The sequence below is a fragment of the Eriocheir sinensis genome, unplaced genomic scaffold (genome assembly GCF_024679095.1).
Source record: "Eriocheir sinensis breed Jianghai 21 unplaced genomic scaffold, ASM2467909v1 Scaffold119, whole genome shotgun sequence".
Lineage (NCBI taxonomy): Eukaryota > Metazoa > Arthropoda > Malacostraca > Decapoda > Varunidae > Eriocheir > Eriocheir sinensis.
The window spans coordinates 359,662-379,572 of record NW_026110507.1 but is presented as its reverse complement, the minus strand read 5'-3'; positions in this window follow the sequence as shown (position 1 = coordinate 379,572).

The window sequence follows — 19,911 nt, the reverse complement described above, 5'->3', positions numbered from 1 at the left end:
ATATCTATTTTCATACAAATCGAAATTAATTTTGTGTATTTTAGTATATATTTTTATTCAAATTTTCGTAATTTTATGTGTATTTTGTATATTTATTTTCCTACAAATATACGTTCTTTTATCGGAATTTTGTTTATTTATTTTGACCCGAATTTTCATTATTTTAGGTGCATGTGATATATATACATATATATATATATATATATATATATATATATATATATATATATATATATATATATATATATATATATATATATATATATATATATATATATATATATATATATATATATATATATATATATATATATATATATATATATATATATATATATATATATATATATATATATTTATACTTATTTACATAATTTTATATGTATTTCGAATATGTATTTTCATAGAAATTTACTCTATTTTATGTGTATTCGTATATATATTTTGATACAAATTTACATTATTTATGTGTATTTCGCATATCTATTTCAATACAAATTTTCTTTATTGTATTGGCCTTTTGTATATTTATTTTAATACAAATTTAATTATTTTATGTGTATTTTTGTATATATATTTTTAAACAAATATGCGTTATTATATGGGTATTTTGCATCTTTATTTTCATACAAATTTACATTATTTTATTGATAGTCTGTTTATTTATTTTGATACGATTTTACGTTATTCTCTGTATTTTGTATATATATCTTTAGACATATTTACATTATTTAATGTATATTTTGCACATATATTTTATGGTAATTTACGTTATCTTATGTGTATTTGTTTATATATTTTCATACAAATTTACATTATTTTATGTGTATTTTGTATATCTATTTCAATACAAATTTGCCCAATTTCATGTGTATTTTGCATATCTATTTTCAAACAAATTTAAATTATTTTCTGTGTATTTTTGTATATATTTTTATACAAATTTTTGTTATTTTATTTGTATTTTGTATATATATTTTCCTACATATATACATTCTTTTAGAGGAAATTTTGATTATTTATTTTGATACGAATTTACATTATTTTATGTGTATTTTCTTTATATATTTTTCTATGTATTTACATTATTTTATGTGTATTTTGTATATATATTTTCATAAAAATTTACGTAATTTTATTGTGTGTATTCGTATATATTTTCATAAAAAACTTCATTATTTGATGTGTTTTTTGCATATCTATTTCAATTAAAATCTACCTTATTGTATGTGTATTTTGTATATTTATTTTAACACAAACTCAATTATTTGATGTGTATTTTTGTATATATATTTTTTTAAATATGAGTTATTTTATGGGTATTTTGCATCTTTAATTTTATAAATTTTTACATTACGTACATATCTTTTATACGTATTTACATTATTTAATGTGTATTTTGTTTATATATTTTTATACAAATTTACGTTATTATATGTGTATTTGAATATATATTTTGATACAAATTTACATTATTTTCTGTATTTTCTATATTTATTTCAATTCAAATTTAGCTTATTTTATGTGTCTTTTGTATATCTATTTGTTTATTTTTGTATATAGTTTTATACAATTTTACGTTATTTTATGTGTATTTTGTATATTTATATTTATACAAGTAAACATTTTTTTATTGGCATCTAGTTTATTTATTTTGATACGAATTTACATTATTTTATGTGTATTTTGTATACATTTTCTTATACGTATTTACTTCATTTGATGTGTATTTTGTATATATATTTCTATAGAAATCTACGTTATTTAATGTGTATTCGTATATATATTTTGAAACAAATTTACATTGTTTTATGCGTATTTTGCATATCTATTTCAATACAAATTTACCTTATTGTATGTGCATTTTGTATATTTATTGTAATACAAATTTAAATATTTTATGTGTATTTTGGTATATATATTTTCATAAAAAATGCGTTGTTTTATGGGTATTTTGCATCTTTATTTTCATACAAATTTACATTATTTTATTAATATTCTGTGTATTTATTTTGATACTATTTTACATTATTCTATTTGTGTTTTGTATATATTTTTTGATACATATTTACATTATTTAATGTGTATTTTCTATATATATTTCATACAAATTTTCGTTATTTTAAGTGTATTTGTTTATATATTTTCATTCAAATTTACATTATTTTATGTGTATTTTGTATATGTATTTCAATAGAAATTTAACTTGTTTTATGTGTATTTTGTATATATATTTTTATACAAATTTAAATTATTTTTGTGTATTTTTTTAATAGTTTTATACAAATTTACAATATTTTATGTGTATTTTCTATATCTATTTTCATACAAATACATATAAGAAAATGTATACAAAATACACTTAAAATAATGTAAATTTGAATGAAATTATATAAACAAATACACTTAAAATAACGTTAATTTGTATAAAATATATATAAAAAATACACATTAAATTATGAAAATATGTATAAAAAAATATATACAAAACACAAATAGTATAACGTTATTTTATGTGAATTTGTTTTCATTTCATACAAATTTACATTATTTTATGTGTATTTTGTACATGTATTTAAATACTAATTTAACTAATTATATGTGTATTTTGTATATCTATTTTCATACAAATTGAAATTTATTTTTTTGTTTTTTTGTATATATTTTTATTGAAATTTTCGTAATTTTATGTGTATTTTGTATATTTATTTTCCTACAAATATACGTTCTTTTATCGGAATTTTGTTTATTTATTTTGATACGAATTTTCATTTTTTTAGGTGTATTTGATATATATATTTTTATACTTATTTACATAATTTTATATGTATTTTGAATATATATTTTCATAGAAATTTACTCTATATGTATATACTAAAAAACACAAAAATAATTTAAATTTGTATAAAAATAAATATACAAAATACACATAAAATTAGGTAAATTTGTATTGAAATATATATACAAATACACTTAAAATAATGTAAATTTGAATGAAATTCTATAAACAAATACACTTAAAATAACGTTAATTTGTATAAAATATATATAAAAAATACACATTAAATTATGAAAATATGTATAAAAAATATATACAAAACAGAAATAGTATAATATAAAATCGTATCAAAATATATACACAGAATATTGATAAAATAATGTACATCTGTATGAAAACTAAGATGCAAAATACCTATAAAATAACGCTTTTTTTTTTAATTATATATAGGAAAATACACATAAAATATTTGAATTTGTATTAAAATAAATATACAAAATATACATACAATAAGGTAAATTTGTATTGAAATAGATATGCAAAAAACGTATAAAACAATGTAAATTTGTTTCAAAATATATATACGAATACACATAAAATAACGTAGATTTCTATAAATATGTATATACAAAATACAAATAAAATTAAGCAAATACGAATCAAAAATGTATACAAAATACACATAAAATAATGTAAATTCGTATAAATATAAATAAACAAAATACCAATAAGAGAAAGTGTATTTGTATAAATATAAATATACAAAATGCAATTAAAATAACGTAAATTTGTATAAAACTATATACAAAAATACAAAGAAGTAATTAAATTTGTATGAAAATAGATATACAAGATACACACAAAATAAGATAAATTTGAAATGAAATATATATACAAAATACATAAAATAAATTAAATTCGTTTCAAAATATTTTTAACAAATACACATATAATAACGTAATTTTGTAAAAAAAAATATATAAACAAAATACACATTAAGTAATGTAAATACGTATAAAAAAATATTTACAAAATACACCAATAATCAAGTCATTCGTATCAAAATAAATAAACAAAAAACTAATTAAATAATGTATATATATAGAAAACACACATAAAATAACGTAAATACAAATACAAATATACACATTAAATAATTTAAAATTGAATGAAATAAATATACAAAATAAACATTATATAAGGTAAATTTGTAATAAAATATATGTAGGAATACACATAAAATAATATAAATTTGTATGAAAATATATATACAAATACACATAAAATAACATGAATTTGTATAAAATTTGTTTCAAAATATATACGAATACACACAATAAAATAACGTAAATTTTTATGAAAATGTATATATAAAAGACACATAAAATAGTTTTAATACGTAGAAAAATATATATACAAAATACACATAAAATAATGTAAATTCGTAAAAAATTAAATACACAAAATTCCAATAAAAGAATGTATATTTGTAGTTAAATATATATATAAAAAACAAATAAAATAACTAAAATTTGTATAAAAATATATACAAAAATACACAAAAATAATTTAAATTTGTTTGAAAATAGATATGCAAAATACACATAAAGTTAGGCAAATTTGTATTGAAATACATATACAAAACTCACATAAAATAATGTAAATTTGTATGAAAATATATAAACAAATACATATAAAATCACGTAAATTTGGATAAAAAAAAAATATATATATATATATATATATATATATATATATATATATATATATATATATATATATATATATATATATATATATATATATATATATATATATATATATATATATATATATACAATATATACATTAAATATTTTATATATGTATAAAAATATATATTATATTATGTATATTTTTATTGATATTTGCGTGATATATGTGTATTCTAATAGAAATTTACATTATTTTATTGGTATTTTGTCTATTTATTTTGATACGAATTACATGATTATTTGTGTATTTTTTACATTTTTTTATACGTATTTACATTATTTAATGTGTATTTTGTTTATATATTTTTATACAAATTTACGTTATTATATGTGTATTTGTATAGGTATTTTGATACAAATTTACATTATTTCATGTATTTTGTATATATATTTCAATTAAAATTTAGCTTATTTTATGTGTATTTTGTATATCTATTTATATTAACACAAAATCAAATATTTTATGTTTTTTCGTATATATATTTTTATAAAAAATGCGTTATTTTATGGGTATTTTGCATCTTAATTTTCATACAAATTTACATTATTTTATTAATATTTTCTGTATTTATTTTGATACGATTTTACATTATTTTATTTGTGTTTTGTATATATTTTTTCATACATATTTACATTATTTAATGTTTTTTTTGTATATATATTTGATACAAATTTACGTTATTTTAAGTCTATATGTTTATATATTTTCATTCAAATTTACATTATTTTATGTGTATTTTGTATATGTATTTCAATACAAATTTACCTATTTTTTTATGTTTTTTGTATACTTATTTTCATACAAGTTTAAATTATTTTTGTGTATTTTTGTATATAGTTTTATACAAATTTAGGTTATTTTATGTGTATTTTGTATATCTATTTTCATACAAATACACATTCTTTTCAGGATATTTTGTTTATTTATTTTGACACGAATTAACATTATTTAATGTGTATTTTGTATATATATTTTTATACGTATTTACATTATTTCGTGTGTTTTGTATATATATTTCTATAGAAATCTGCGTTATTTTATGTGTATTCGTATATATATTTTGAAACAAATTTACATTGTTTTATATGTATTTTGCATATTTTTTCAATACAAATTTACCTTACTGTATGTGCATTTTGTATATTAATTTTATTACAAATTTGAATAATCTATGTGTATTTTTGTATATGTATTTTTATAAAAATATGCTTTATTTTATAGGTATTTTGCATCTTTATTTTCATACAAATTTACATTATTTTATTGATATTTTGTGTATTTATTTTGATATGATTTTACATTATTCTATGTGTATTTTGTATATATATTTTATATAAAATGTATTTGTTTTCATTTCATACAAATCTACATTATTTTATGTGTTTTTTGTACATGTATTTAAATACAAATTTAACTAGTTATATGTGTATTTTGTATATCTATTTTGTATGTATATTTTCATAGAAATTTACTCTATTTTATGAGTATTCGTATATATATTTTGATACAAATTTACATTATTGATGTATATTTTGCATATCTATTTCAATACAAATTTACTTTATTGTACGTGCATTTTGTATATTTATTTTAATACAAATTTAACTATTTTATATGTATTTTTGTATATATATTTTTATGCAAATATGCGTTATTATATGGATATTTTGCATCTTTATTTTCATACAAATTTACATTATTTTATTGATATTCTCTTTATTTATTTTGATACGATTTAACATTATTCTATGTGTATTTTGTATATTTTTTTATACATATTTACATTATTTAATGCTCATTTTGTATATATATTTTATCCAATTTACATTATTTTATGTGTATTTGTTTATATATTTTCATACAAATTTACATTATTTTATGTGTTTTTTGTATATATATTTTTCTACGTATTTAAATTATTTTATGTGTATTTTGTATATACATTTTCATAAAAAATTTACGTTATTTTATTGTGTGTATAAGTATATATTTTGATACAAATTTTATACAAATTCATGTTATTTAATGTGTATTTGTATATATATTTTCATACAAATTTATATTATTTTATGTGTATTTTTTCATATATTTCATTACAAATTTACCTTATTTTATGTTTATTTTGTATATTTATTTCATTCAATTTTAAATTATTTTATGTGTATATTTGTATTTGTATTTAGGATATTTTATTTGTATTTTGTATATATATTTTCATCCAAAATTACATTATTTTATTGATATTTTCTTAATTTAATTCGATACGAATTTAGATTATTTCATAGGTATTTTGTATACATATTTTTATACTCATTTACATTATCTAAAGTGTGTTTTGTATATATATTTTTATGCAAATTAATTTTATGTTCATTTTTGTACATATATTTTTATAGAAATTTGCGTTATTTATGTATATAGTTTTATATAAATTTACGTTATTTTATGTGCATTTTGTATATTTATATTTATACAAATACACATTCTTTTATTGGTATATTGTATATTTACATTTATACGAATTTACATTATTTTATGTGTATTTTGAATACATTTTTTTATACGTATTTACTTAATATTATGTGTATTTTGTATATGTATTTTTATAGAAATCTACGTTATTTTATGTGTATTCGTATATATATTTTGAAACAAATTTACAATATTTTATATGTATTTTGCATATCTATTTCAATACAAATTTACCTTATTGTATGTGCATTTTGAATATTTATTATAATACAAATTAAAATATTTTATGTGTATTTTGGTATCAATAATTTTATAAAAAAATGCGTTATTTTTTTAGGTATTTTGCATCTTAATTTTAATACAAATTTACATTATTTTGTTAATATTCTGTGTATATATTTTGATACGATTTTACATTATTCTATTTGTGTTTTGTATAAAAAAATTTATACATATTTACATTATTTAATGTGTATTTTGAATATATATTTCATACAAATTTACGTTATTATATGTGTATTTGTTTATATATTTTATTCAAATTTACATTATTTTATATGTATTTTGTATATGTATTTCAATACAAATTAACCTAATTTTATGTGTATTTTGTATATTTCTTTTCATACAAATTTAAATTATTTTTGTGTATTTTTGTATATAGTTTTATACAAATTTAGGTTATTTTATGAACGCATTTACATTATTTAATGTGCGTTTTGTATATATATATATAGTTGTATCCAAAGTTACTTTATTTTACGTTCATTTTTGGACATATATTTTTATGGAAATTAGCGTTATTTTATATGTATTTGTATATGTTTTCTCATACAAATTTACATTATTTTATTGATATTTTGTTTATTTAGTTTGATACGAATTACATGATTATATGTGTATTTTGTACATATTTTTTATACGTATTTACATTACTTAATGTGTATTTTGTTTATATATTTTTAAACAAATTTACGTTATTATTTGTATTTTTATAAATATTTTGATACAAATTTACATTATTTTATGTATTTTGTATATACATTTCAATTCAAATTTAGCTTATTTTATCTGTATTTTGTATATCTATTTTCATACGAATTTAATAACTTCTGTGTATTTTTGTATATAGTTTTATACAAATTTACGTTATTTTATGTGTATTTTGTATATTTATATTCATACAAATACACATTCTTTTATTGGTATTTTGTTTATTTATTTTGATACGAATTTACATTATTTTATGTGTATTTTGTATACATTTTCTTATACGTATTTACTTCATTTTATGTGTATTTTGTATATACATTTTTATACAAATCTACGTTATTTTATGTGTATTCCTATATATATTTTGAAACAAATCTACATTGTTTTATATGTATTTTGCATATCTATTTCAATACAGATTTACCTTATTGTATGTGTATTGTGTATATTTATTTTAATACAAATTAAGTTTTTCATGTGTATTTTGGTATATATATTTTTATAAAAAAAAATGCATTATTTAATGGGTATTTTGCATCATTATTTACATACAAATTTACATTGTTTTATTAATAATTAATATTCTATTTGTGTTTTGTATATATTTTTTTATACATATTTACATTATCTAATGTGTATTTTGTATATTTTAAAACAAATTTACGTTATTTTTTGCGCATCTGTTGATATATTTTGATAGAAATTTACATTATTTTATGTATTTTGTATATATATTTCAATACAAATTTAGTTTATTTGTGTATATTTTGTATATCTATTTTCATTCGTATCAAAATAAATAAACAAAATAGCAATAAAATAATGTAAATTTGTATGAGAAAACATACAAGTACACATAAAATAAGGCAAATTTCAAAAAAAATATATGTACAAAAATGCACATAAAATAAAGTAAATTTGCATAAAAATATATATACAAAACACACATTAAATAATGTAAATGCGTACATAAAATAACCTAAATTTGTATAAAACTATATACAAAAACACACAAAAATATTTAAAATTTGTATGAAAAGAAATATACAAAATACACATAAAATTAGGTAAATTTGTATTGAAATACATATACAAAATACACATAAAATAATGTAAATTTGAATGAAAATATATAAACAAATACACTTAAAATAACGTAAATTTGTATAAAATATATATGCAAGATACACATTAATAATGTAAATGTGTATAAAAAAATATATACAAAAAAGAAATAGAATAATGTAAAATCCTATCAATATAAATACACAGAATACCAATAAAATAATGTAAATTTGTATGAAAAGAAAGATGCAAAAATCTCATAAAATAGCTCATTTTTTATAAAAATATATATACCAAAATACACATAAAATATTTAACTTTGTATTGAAATAAATATACAAAATGCATATACAGTAAGGTAAATATGTAATGAAAGATATATTCAAAAATACATTTAAAACAAAGTTAATTTGTTTCAAAATATATATACGAATACACATAAAATAACGTAGATTTCTATAGAAATATATATACAAAATACACATGAAATTATGTAAATACGTATAAAAATATATATACAAAATACATATCTAGGTAAATTCGTGTCAAAATAAATAAACAAAATATCCTGAAAAGAATGTGTATTTGCATGAAAATAAATAATAGATAATAAATTTGTATGAAATATATATGCAAGATACACATTAAATAATGTAAATATGTATAAAAAAATATATACAAAAAACAAATAGAATAATGTGAAATCGTAACAAAATAAATACACCGAATATTAATCAAATATTGTAAATTTGTATGAAAATAAAGATGCAAAATTCCCATCAAATAGCGCATTTCTTATAAAAATATATATACCAAAATACACATAAAATATTTAAATTTGTATTGAAATAAATATACAAAATGCACATACAATAAGGTAAACTTGTATTGAAAGAGATATGCAAAAATACATATAAAACAATGTAACTTTGTTTCAAAATATATATACGAATACACATAAAATAACGTAGATTTCTATAAAAATATATATACAAAATACACATAAAATTAAGTAAATACGTATAAAAATAGATATACAAAATACACATAGAATAATGTAAAATTGTTTAAAAAAAATAAACAGAATATACATAAAATAATGTAAATTTGTATGAAAATCAAAATGCAAAAAAGTGTAAATTTGTTTAAAAATCTATATACGAATACACATAATATAACGTAGATTTCTATAGAAATATATATACAAAATACACATGAAATGATGTAAATAAAAATAAAAATATATATACAAAATACACATTAAATAACTTAAATTCTCGTCAAAATAAATATACAAAATATCAATAAAAGAATGTGTATTTGTATGAAAATAGATATACAAAATACTCATAAAATAACCTAAGTTTGTATAAAATTATATACAAAAATACACAAAAATAATTTAAATTTGTATGAAAATAAATATTTGAAATACACATAAAATTAGGTAAATTTGTATTGAAATACATATACAAAATACACATAAAATAATGGAAATTTGAATGAAAATATATCAACATATACACTTAAAATAACGTTAATTTGTATCAAAAATATATACAAAATGCTAATTAAATAATGTAAATAATGTAAATATTTTTGTGTATTCTGTATTTATTTTTGTTATACATAGAATAATGTAAAATCGTATCAAAATAAGTACACAGAATATCAATAAAATAATTTAAATTTGTATGAAAATAAAGATGCAAAATACCCATAAGATAAAGCATATTTTTTTCTAAAAATACATATACAAAAATACACATAGAATAATTAAATTTGTATTAAAATTAATATACAAAATGCACACATACAATAAGGTAAATTTGTATTGAAAAAAAACGCAAAATACAAATAAAACAGTGTAAATTTGTTTCAAAATATATATACGAATACACATAAAATAACGAAGATTTCTATAGAAATATATACAAAATACACATGAAATTATGTAAATACGTATAAAAATATTTTTATGTGTATTCGTATGTATATTTTGAAACAAATTTACATTGTTTTATATGTATTTTTGCATATCTCTTTCAATACAAGTTTACCTTATTGTATGTGCATTTTGTATATTTATTTCAATACAAATTTAAATATTTTATGTGTATTTTGTATATATATTTTTATACAAATCTACGTTATTTTATGTGTATTCGTATATATATTTTGAAACAAATTTACATTGTTTTATATGTATTTTGCATATCTATTTCAATACAGATTTCCCTTATTGTATGTGTATTTTGTATATTTATTTTAATACAAATTAATTTTTTCATGTGTATTTTGGAATATATATTCTTATAAAAAATACGTTATTTAATGGGTATTTTGCATCTTTATTTTCATACAAATTTACATTGTTTTATTAATATTCTGTGTATTTATTTTGATACGATTTTACATTATTCTATTTGTGTTTTGTATATATTTTTTTATACATACTTACATTATTTAATGTGTATTTTGTATATTTCAAAACAAATCTACGTTATTTTATGCGCATCTGTTAAAATATTTTGATACAAATTTACATTATTTTATGTATTTTGTATATATATTTCAATACAAATTTAGTTTATTTTATGTATATTTTGTATATCTATTTTCATTCGTATCAAAATAAATAAACAAAATAGCAATAAAATAATGTAAATTTGTATGAGAAAACATATACAAATACACATAAAATACCGCAAATTTCTAAAAAAAATATATGTACAAAAATGCACATAAAATAAAGTATATTTGCATAAAAATATATATACAAAACACACATTAAATAATGTAAATGCGTACATAAAATAACCTAAATTTGTATAAAACTATATACAAAAATACACAAAAATATATATACAAAAAACAAACAGAATTACGTAAAATTGTATCAAAATAAATACACCGAATATTAATAAAATAATGTAAATTTGTATGAAAATAAAGATGCAAAATTCCCATCAAATAGCGCATTTCTTATAAAAATATATATACCAAAATACACATAAAATATTTAAATTTGTATTGAAATAAATATACAAAATGCACATACAATAAGATAAACTTCTATTGAAAGAGATATGCAAAAATACATATAAAACAATGTAAATTTGTTTCAAAAAAAAAATATATATATATATATATATATATATATATATATATATATATATATATATATATATATATATATATATATATATATATATATATATATATATATATATATATATATATATATATATATATATATATATATATATATATAAGTATACATATAAAAAAATCGTAGATTTGTATAAAAATATATATACAAATGGCACATAAAATTGAGAAAATAGGTATAAAAAAATGTATACAAAATACACATAAAATAATGTAAACTCGAATTAAAATAAATAAACAAAATACCAATAAAAGAATGTGTATTTGGATAAATATAAATATACAAAATACACATACAAAATAAACATAAAATAAGGTAGATTTGTAATAAAATATATGTACAAAATACACATAAAATAATGTAAATTTATATGAAAATATATATATAAATACACATAAAATACCATGATTTTGTATAAAAATATATATTCAAAATAAATATTAAATAATGTAAAAGCGTATAAAAATATATATATACAAAGTACATATAAAATAATGTAAATTCGTATCAATATAAATCAGCAAAACACCAATAAAATAATATATATTTGAATGAAAATAAATTTACAAAATACACATAATAATAATAAAGAATATCTTTATAAAAATACAGATACAAAAATACACATCGAATAATTAAATTTGTATTGAAATTAATATACAAAATTCGTATATAATAAGGTAAATTTGTATTGAAAAAATATGCAACATACACGTTTACTCATACAAATTTATATTATTTTATTGGTATTTTGTTTTTTTATTTTAATACGAATTACATGATTATATGTGTATTTTGTACACATTTTTTTATACGTATTTACATTATTTAATGTGTATTTTGTTTATATATTTTCATACAAATTTACGTTATTATATGTGTATTTGTATAAATATTTTGATACAAATTTACTTTATTTCATGTATTTTGTATATATATTTCAATTCAAATTTAGCTTATTTTTTGTGTATTTTGTATATATTTTCATACAAATTTAATTACTTCTGTGTATTTTTGAATATAGTTTTATATAAATTTACGTTATTTTATGTGTATTTTGTATATTTATATTTATACAAATACACATTCTTTTATTGGTATTTTGTTTATTTATTTTGATATATATATATATATATATATATATATATATATATATATATATATATTTATATATATATATATATATATATATATATATATATATATATATATATATATATATATATATATATATATATATATATATATATATATATATATATATATATATATATATATATATATATATATATATATATATATATATATATATATATATATATATATATATATATATATATATATATATTTATAAAAATCTACGTTATTTTATGTGTATTCGTATACATATTTTGAAACAAATTTACCTTGCTTTATATGTATTTTGCATATTTATTTCAATACAAATTTACCTTGTTGTATGTGTTTTTTATATATTTATTTTAATACAAATCTAATTTTTTTATGTGTATTACAAATTTAAATATTTTATGTGTATTTTGGTATGTATATTTTTATAAGAAATGCGCTATTTGATAGGAATTTTGAATCTATTTTCATTCAAATTTACATTGTTTTATTAATATTCAGTGTATTTATTTTGATACGATTTTACATTATTCTATTTATTTTTTGTATATATTTTTTTTATACATATTTACATTATTTAATGTGTATCTTGCATATATATTTCATACAAATTTATAATCTATTATTTATTTTCATACAAATACACATTCTTTTCATGATATATTTATTTTGACACGAATTTACATTACTTAATATGTATTTTGTAAATATATTTTTATACGTATTTACATAATTTCATGTGTATTTTGTATATTTATTTCTATAGAAATCTACGCTATTTTATGTGTATTCGTATATATATTTTGAAACAAATTTACATTGTTTTATTTGTATTTTTGAATATCTCTTTCAATACAAATTTACCTTACTGTATATGCATTTTGTATATTTATTTCAATACAAATTTAAATATTTTATGTGTATTTTGGTATATATATTTTTAGAAAAAATGCGCTATTTTATGGGAATTTTGCATCTTTCTTTTCATACAAATTTACATTATTTTGTTGATATTCTCTGTATTTATTTTGATACGATTTTACATTATTCTATTTCTTTTTTGTATATATTTTTTTTATACACATTTACATTATTTAATGTGTATCTTGCATATATATTTTATACAAATTTACGTTATTTAAGTGTATTTGTTTATATATTTTCATTCAAATTTACATTATTTTATGTGTATTTTGTATATGTATTTCAATACAAATTTACCTAATTTTATGTGTATTTTGTATATTTCTTTTCATACAAATTTTAATTATTTATGTGTATTTTTGTATATAGTTTTATACAAATTTAGGTTATTTTATGTACGCATTTACATTATTTAATGTGTGTTTTGTATATATATTTTAATGCAAATTTACTTTATTTTATGTGCATTTTTGTAAGTTTGTATTGAAATTGATATGCAAAATACATATAAAACAATGTAAATTTTTTTCAAAATATATATACGAATACACATAAAATAACGTAGATTTCTACAAAAATATATACAAAATACACATAAAATGAAATAAACACGTATTAAAAAATGAATACAAAATACACATAAAATAATGTAAAATCGTATCAAAATAAATAAACAAAATACCAATAAAAGAATGTGTATTTGTATAAATATAAATATATATATATATATAATATATATACATATATATATCTATATATATATATATATATATATATATATATATATATATATATATATATATATATATATATATATATATATATATATATATATATATATATATATATATATATATATATATATATATATATATATACAAAGTACATAAAATAATACAAATTTAATTATTCTATGTGTATTTTTGTATATGTATTTTCATAAAAAAAATGCTTTATTTTATGAGTATTTTGCATCTTTATTTTCATACAAATTTACTTTATTTTATATATATTCTGTGTATTTATTTTGATACGATTTCACATTATTCTATGTATATTTTGTATATATATTTCATACAAATGAACGTTATTTTATGTGAATTTGTTTTCATTTCATACAAATTTACATTATTTCATGTGTATTTTGTATATGTATTTAAATGCAAATTTAACTAATTATATGTGTATTATGTATATCTATTTTCATATAGATCGAAATTAATTTTGTGTATTTTAGTATATATTTTTATTCAAATTTTCGTAATTTTATGTGTATTTTGTATATTTATTTTCCTACAAATATACGTTCTTTTATCGGAATTTTGTTTATTTATTTTGATACGAATTTTCATTATTTTAGGTGTATGTGATATATATATTTTTATACTTATTTACATAATTTTATATGTATTTTGAATATATATTTTCATAGAAATTTACTCTATTTTATGTGTATTCGTATATATATTTTGATACAAATTTACATTATTTATGTGTATTTCGCATATCTATTTCAATACAAATTTTCTTTATTGTATGTGCCTTTTGTATATTTATTTTGATACAAATTTTATTATTTTATGTGTATTTTTGTATATATATTTTTTAACAAATATGAGTTATTATATGGGTATTTTGCATCTTTATTTTCATACAAATTTACATTATTTTATTGATAGTCTGTTTATTTATTTTGATACGATTTTACGTTATTCTCTGTATTTTGTATATATATTTTTAGACATATTTACATTATTAAATGTATATTTTGTACATATATTTTATGGAAATTTACGTTATCTTATGTGTATTTGTTTATATTTTTTCATACAAATATACATTATTTTATGTGTATTTTGTATATGTATTTCAATAAAAATTTGCCTAATTTCATGTGTATTTTGCATATCTATTTTCAAACAAATTTAAATTATTTTCTGTGTATTTTTGTATATATTTTTATACAAATTTTTGTTATTTTATTTGTATTTTGTATATATATTTTCCTACAAATATACATTCTTTTAGAGGAAATTTTGTTTATTTATTTTTAATACGAATTTACGTTATTTTATGTGTATTTTGTATATATATTTTTCTATCTATTTACATTATTTTATGTGTATTTTGTATATATATTTTCATAAAAATTTACGTAATTTTATTGTGTGTATTCGTATATATTTTGATAAAAAATTTCATTATTTTATGTGTATTTTGCATATCTATTTCAATAAAAATCTTCCTTATTGTATGTGTATTTTGTATATTTATTTTAACACAAATTCAATTATTTGATGTGTATTTTTGTATATATTGTTTTTTTAAATATGAGTTATTTTATGGGTATTTTGCATCTTTAATTTTATAATTTTTTTACATTACGTACATATCTTTTATACGTATTTACATTATTTAATGTGTATTTTGTTTATATATTTTTATACAAGTAAACATTCTTTTATTGGCATTTAGTTTATTTATTTTGATACGAATTTACATTATTTTATGTGTATTTTGTATACATTTTCTTATACGTATTTACTTCATTTTATGTGTATTTTGTATATATATTTTTATAGAAATCTACGTTATTTTATATGTATTCGTATATATATTTTGAAACAAATTTACATTGTCTTATGTGTATTTTGCATATCTATTTCAATACAAATTTACCTATTGTATGTGCATTTTGTATATTTATTGTAATACAAATTTAAATATTTTATGTGTATTTTGGTATATATATTTTCATAAAAAATGCGTTGTTTTATGGGTATTTTGCATCTTTATTTTCATACAAATTTACATTATTTTATTAATATTCTGTGTATTTATTTTGATACTATTTTACATTATTCTATTTGTGTTTTGTATATATTTTTTTATACATATTTACATTATTTAATGTGTATTTTCTATATATATTTCATACAAATTTACGTTATTTTAAGTGTATTTGTTTATATATTTTCATTCAAATTTACATTATTTTATGTGTATTTTGTATATGTATTTCAATAGAAATTTAACTAGTTTTATGTGTATTTTGTATATATATTTTTATACAAATTTAAATTATTTTTGTGTATTTTTTTAATAGAGTTTTATACAAATTTACAATATTTTATGTGTATTTTGTATATCTATTTTCATACAAATACACATTCTTTTATTGATATTTTGTTTATTTATTTTGATCCGAATTTATATTATTTAATGTGTATTGTGTATATATATTTTTATACGTATTTACGTCATTTCATGTGTATTTTGTATATATATTTCTATAGAAATCTACGTTATTTTATGTGTATTCGTATATATATATTTTGAAACAAATATACATTGTTTTATGTGCATTTTGTATATTTTTTCAATACAAATTTACCTTATTGTACGTGCATTTTGTATATTAATTTTAATACAAATTTAATTATTCTATGTGTATTCTTGTATATGTATTTTAAAAAAAATATGCTTTATTTTATGGGTATTTTGCATCTTTATTTTCATACAAAATTACATTATTTTATTGATATTCTGTGTATTTATTTTGATACGAAATTTACTATAGAAATTTACTCTATATGTATATACAAAAAAACACAAAAATAATTTAAATTTGTATGAAAATAAATATACAAAATACACATAAAATTAGGTAAATTTGTATTGAAATACATATGAAAAATACACTTAAAATAATGTAAATTTGAATGAAATTCTATAAACAAATACACTTAAAATAACGTTAATTTGTATTAAATATATATAAAAAATTCACATTAAATAATGAAAATATGTATAAAAAAATATATACAAAACTCAAATAGTATAATATAAAATCGTATCAAAATATACACACAGAATATTAATAAAATAATGTACATTTGTATGAAAACTAAGATGCAAAATACCTATAAAATAACGCATTTTTTATAAAATTATATATACCAAAATACACATAAAATATTTGAATTTGTATTAAAATAAATATACAAAATGCACATACAATAAGGTAAATTTGTATTGAGATAGATATGCAAAAAACATATAAAACAATGTAAATTTGTTTCAAAATATATATACGAATACACATAAAATAACATAGATTTTTATAAATATATATATACAAAATACAAATAAAATTAGGTAAATACTAATCAAAAATGTATACAAAATACACATAAATTAATGTAAATTCGAATAAATATAAATAAACAAAATACCAATAAGAGAATGTGTATTTGTATAAATATAAATATACAAAATGTACATAAAATAACGTAAATTTGTATAAAACAATATACAAAAAAACACAGAAGTAATTAAATTTGTATGAAAATATATATACAAAATACACACAAAATAAGCTAAATTTGAATTGAAATATATATACAAAATACATAAAATAAAGTAAATTCGTTTCAAAATATTTTTAACAAATACACATATAATAAAGTAAATTTGTAAAAAATATATATAAACAAAATACACATTAAGTAATGTAAATACGTATAAAAAATATTTACAAAATACACCAATAATCAAGTCATTCGTATCAAAATAAATAAACAAAAAACTAATTAAATAATGTAAATTTGTATGTGAAAACATATACAAAATACACATAAAATAACGTTTTAAGTTTCTATAAAAATATATGTACAAAAATGCACATAAAATTAGTTTGCATAAAAAAATATATACAAAACACACATTAGATAATGTATATGAGTATAAAAATATGTAAACAAAATACCTATGAAATAATCTAAATTCGTATCGAGTTAAATTAAGAAAATAACAATAAAATAATGTAATTTTGGATGAAAATATATATAGAAAACACACATAAAATAACCTAAATACAAATACAAATATACACATTAAATAATTTAAAATTGAATGAAATAAATATACAAAATAAACATAAAATAAGGTAAATTTGTAATAAAATATATGTAAATATACACATAAAATAATATCAATTTGTATGAAAATATATATACAAATACACATAAAATAACATGAATTTGTATAAAATTTGTTTCAAAATATATACGAATACACTCAATAAAATAACGTAAATTTTTATGAAAATGTATATATAAAATACACATAAAATAGTTTAAATACGTAGAAAAATATATATACAAGATACACATAAAATAATGTAAATTCGTAAAAAATTAAATACACAAAATTCCAATAAAAGAATGTATATTTGTAATAAAATATATATACAAAAAACAAATAAAATAACTAAAATTTGTATAGAAATATATACAAAAATACACAAAAATAATTTAAATTTGTTTGAAAATAGATTTGCAAAATACACATAAATTAGGCAAATTTGTATTGAAATACATATACAAAACTCACAATTTGTATGAAAATATATAAACAAATACATATAAAATCACGTAAATTTGGATAAAATATATATATACAAAATATACATTAAATAATTTAAATATGTATAAAAATATATTATATTATATATATTTTTATTGATATTTGCGTTATTTATGTGTATTCTCATAGAAATTTACATTATTTTATTGGTATTTTGTCTATTTATTTTGATACGAATTACATGATTATTTGAGTA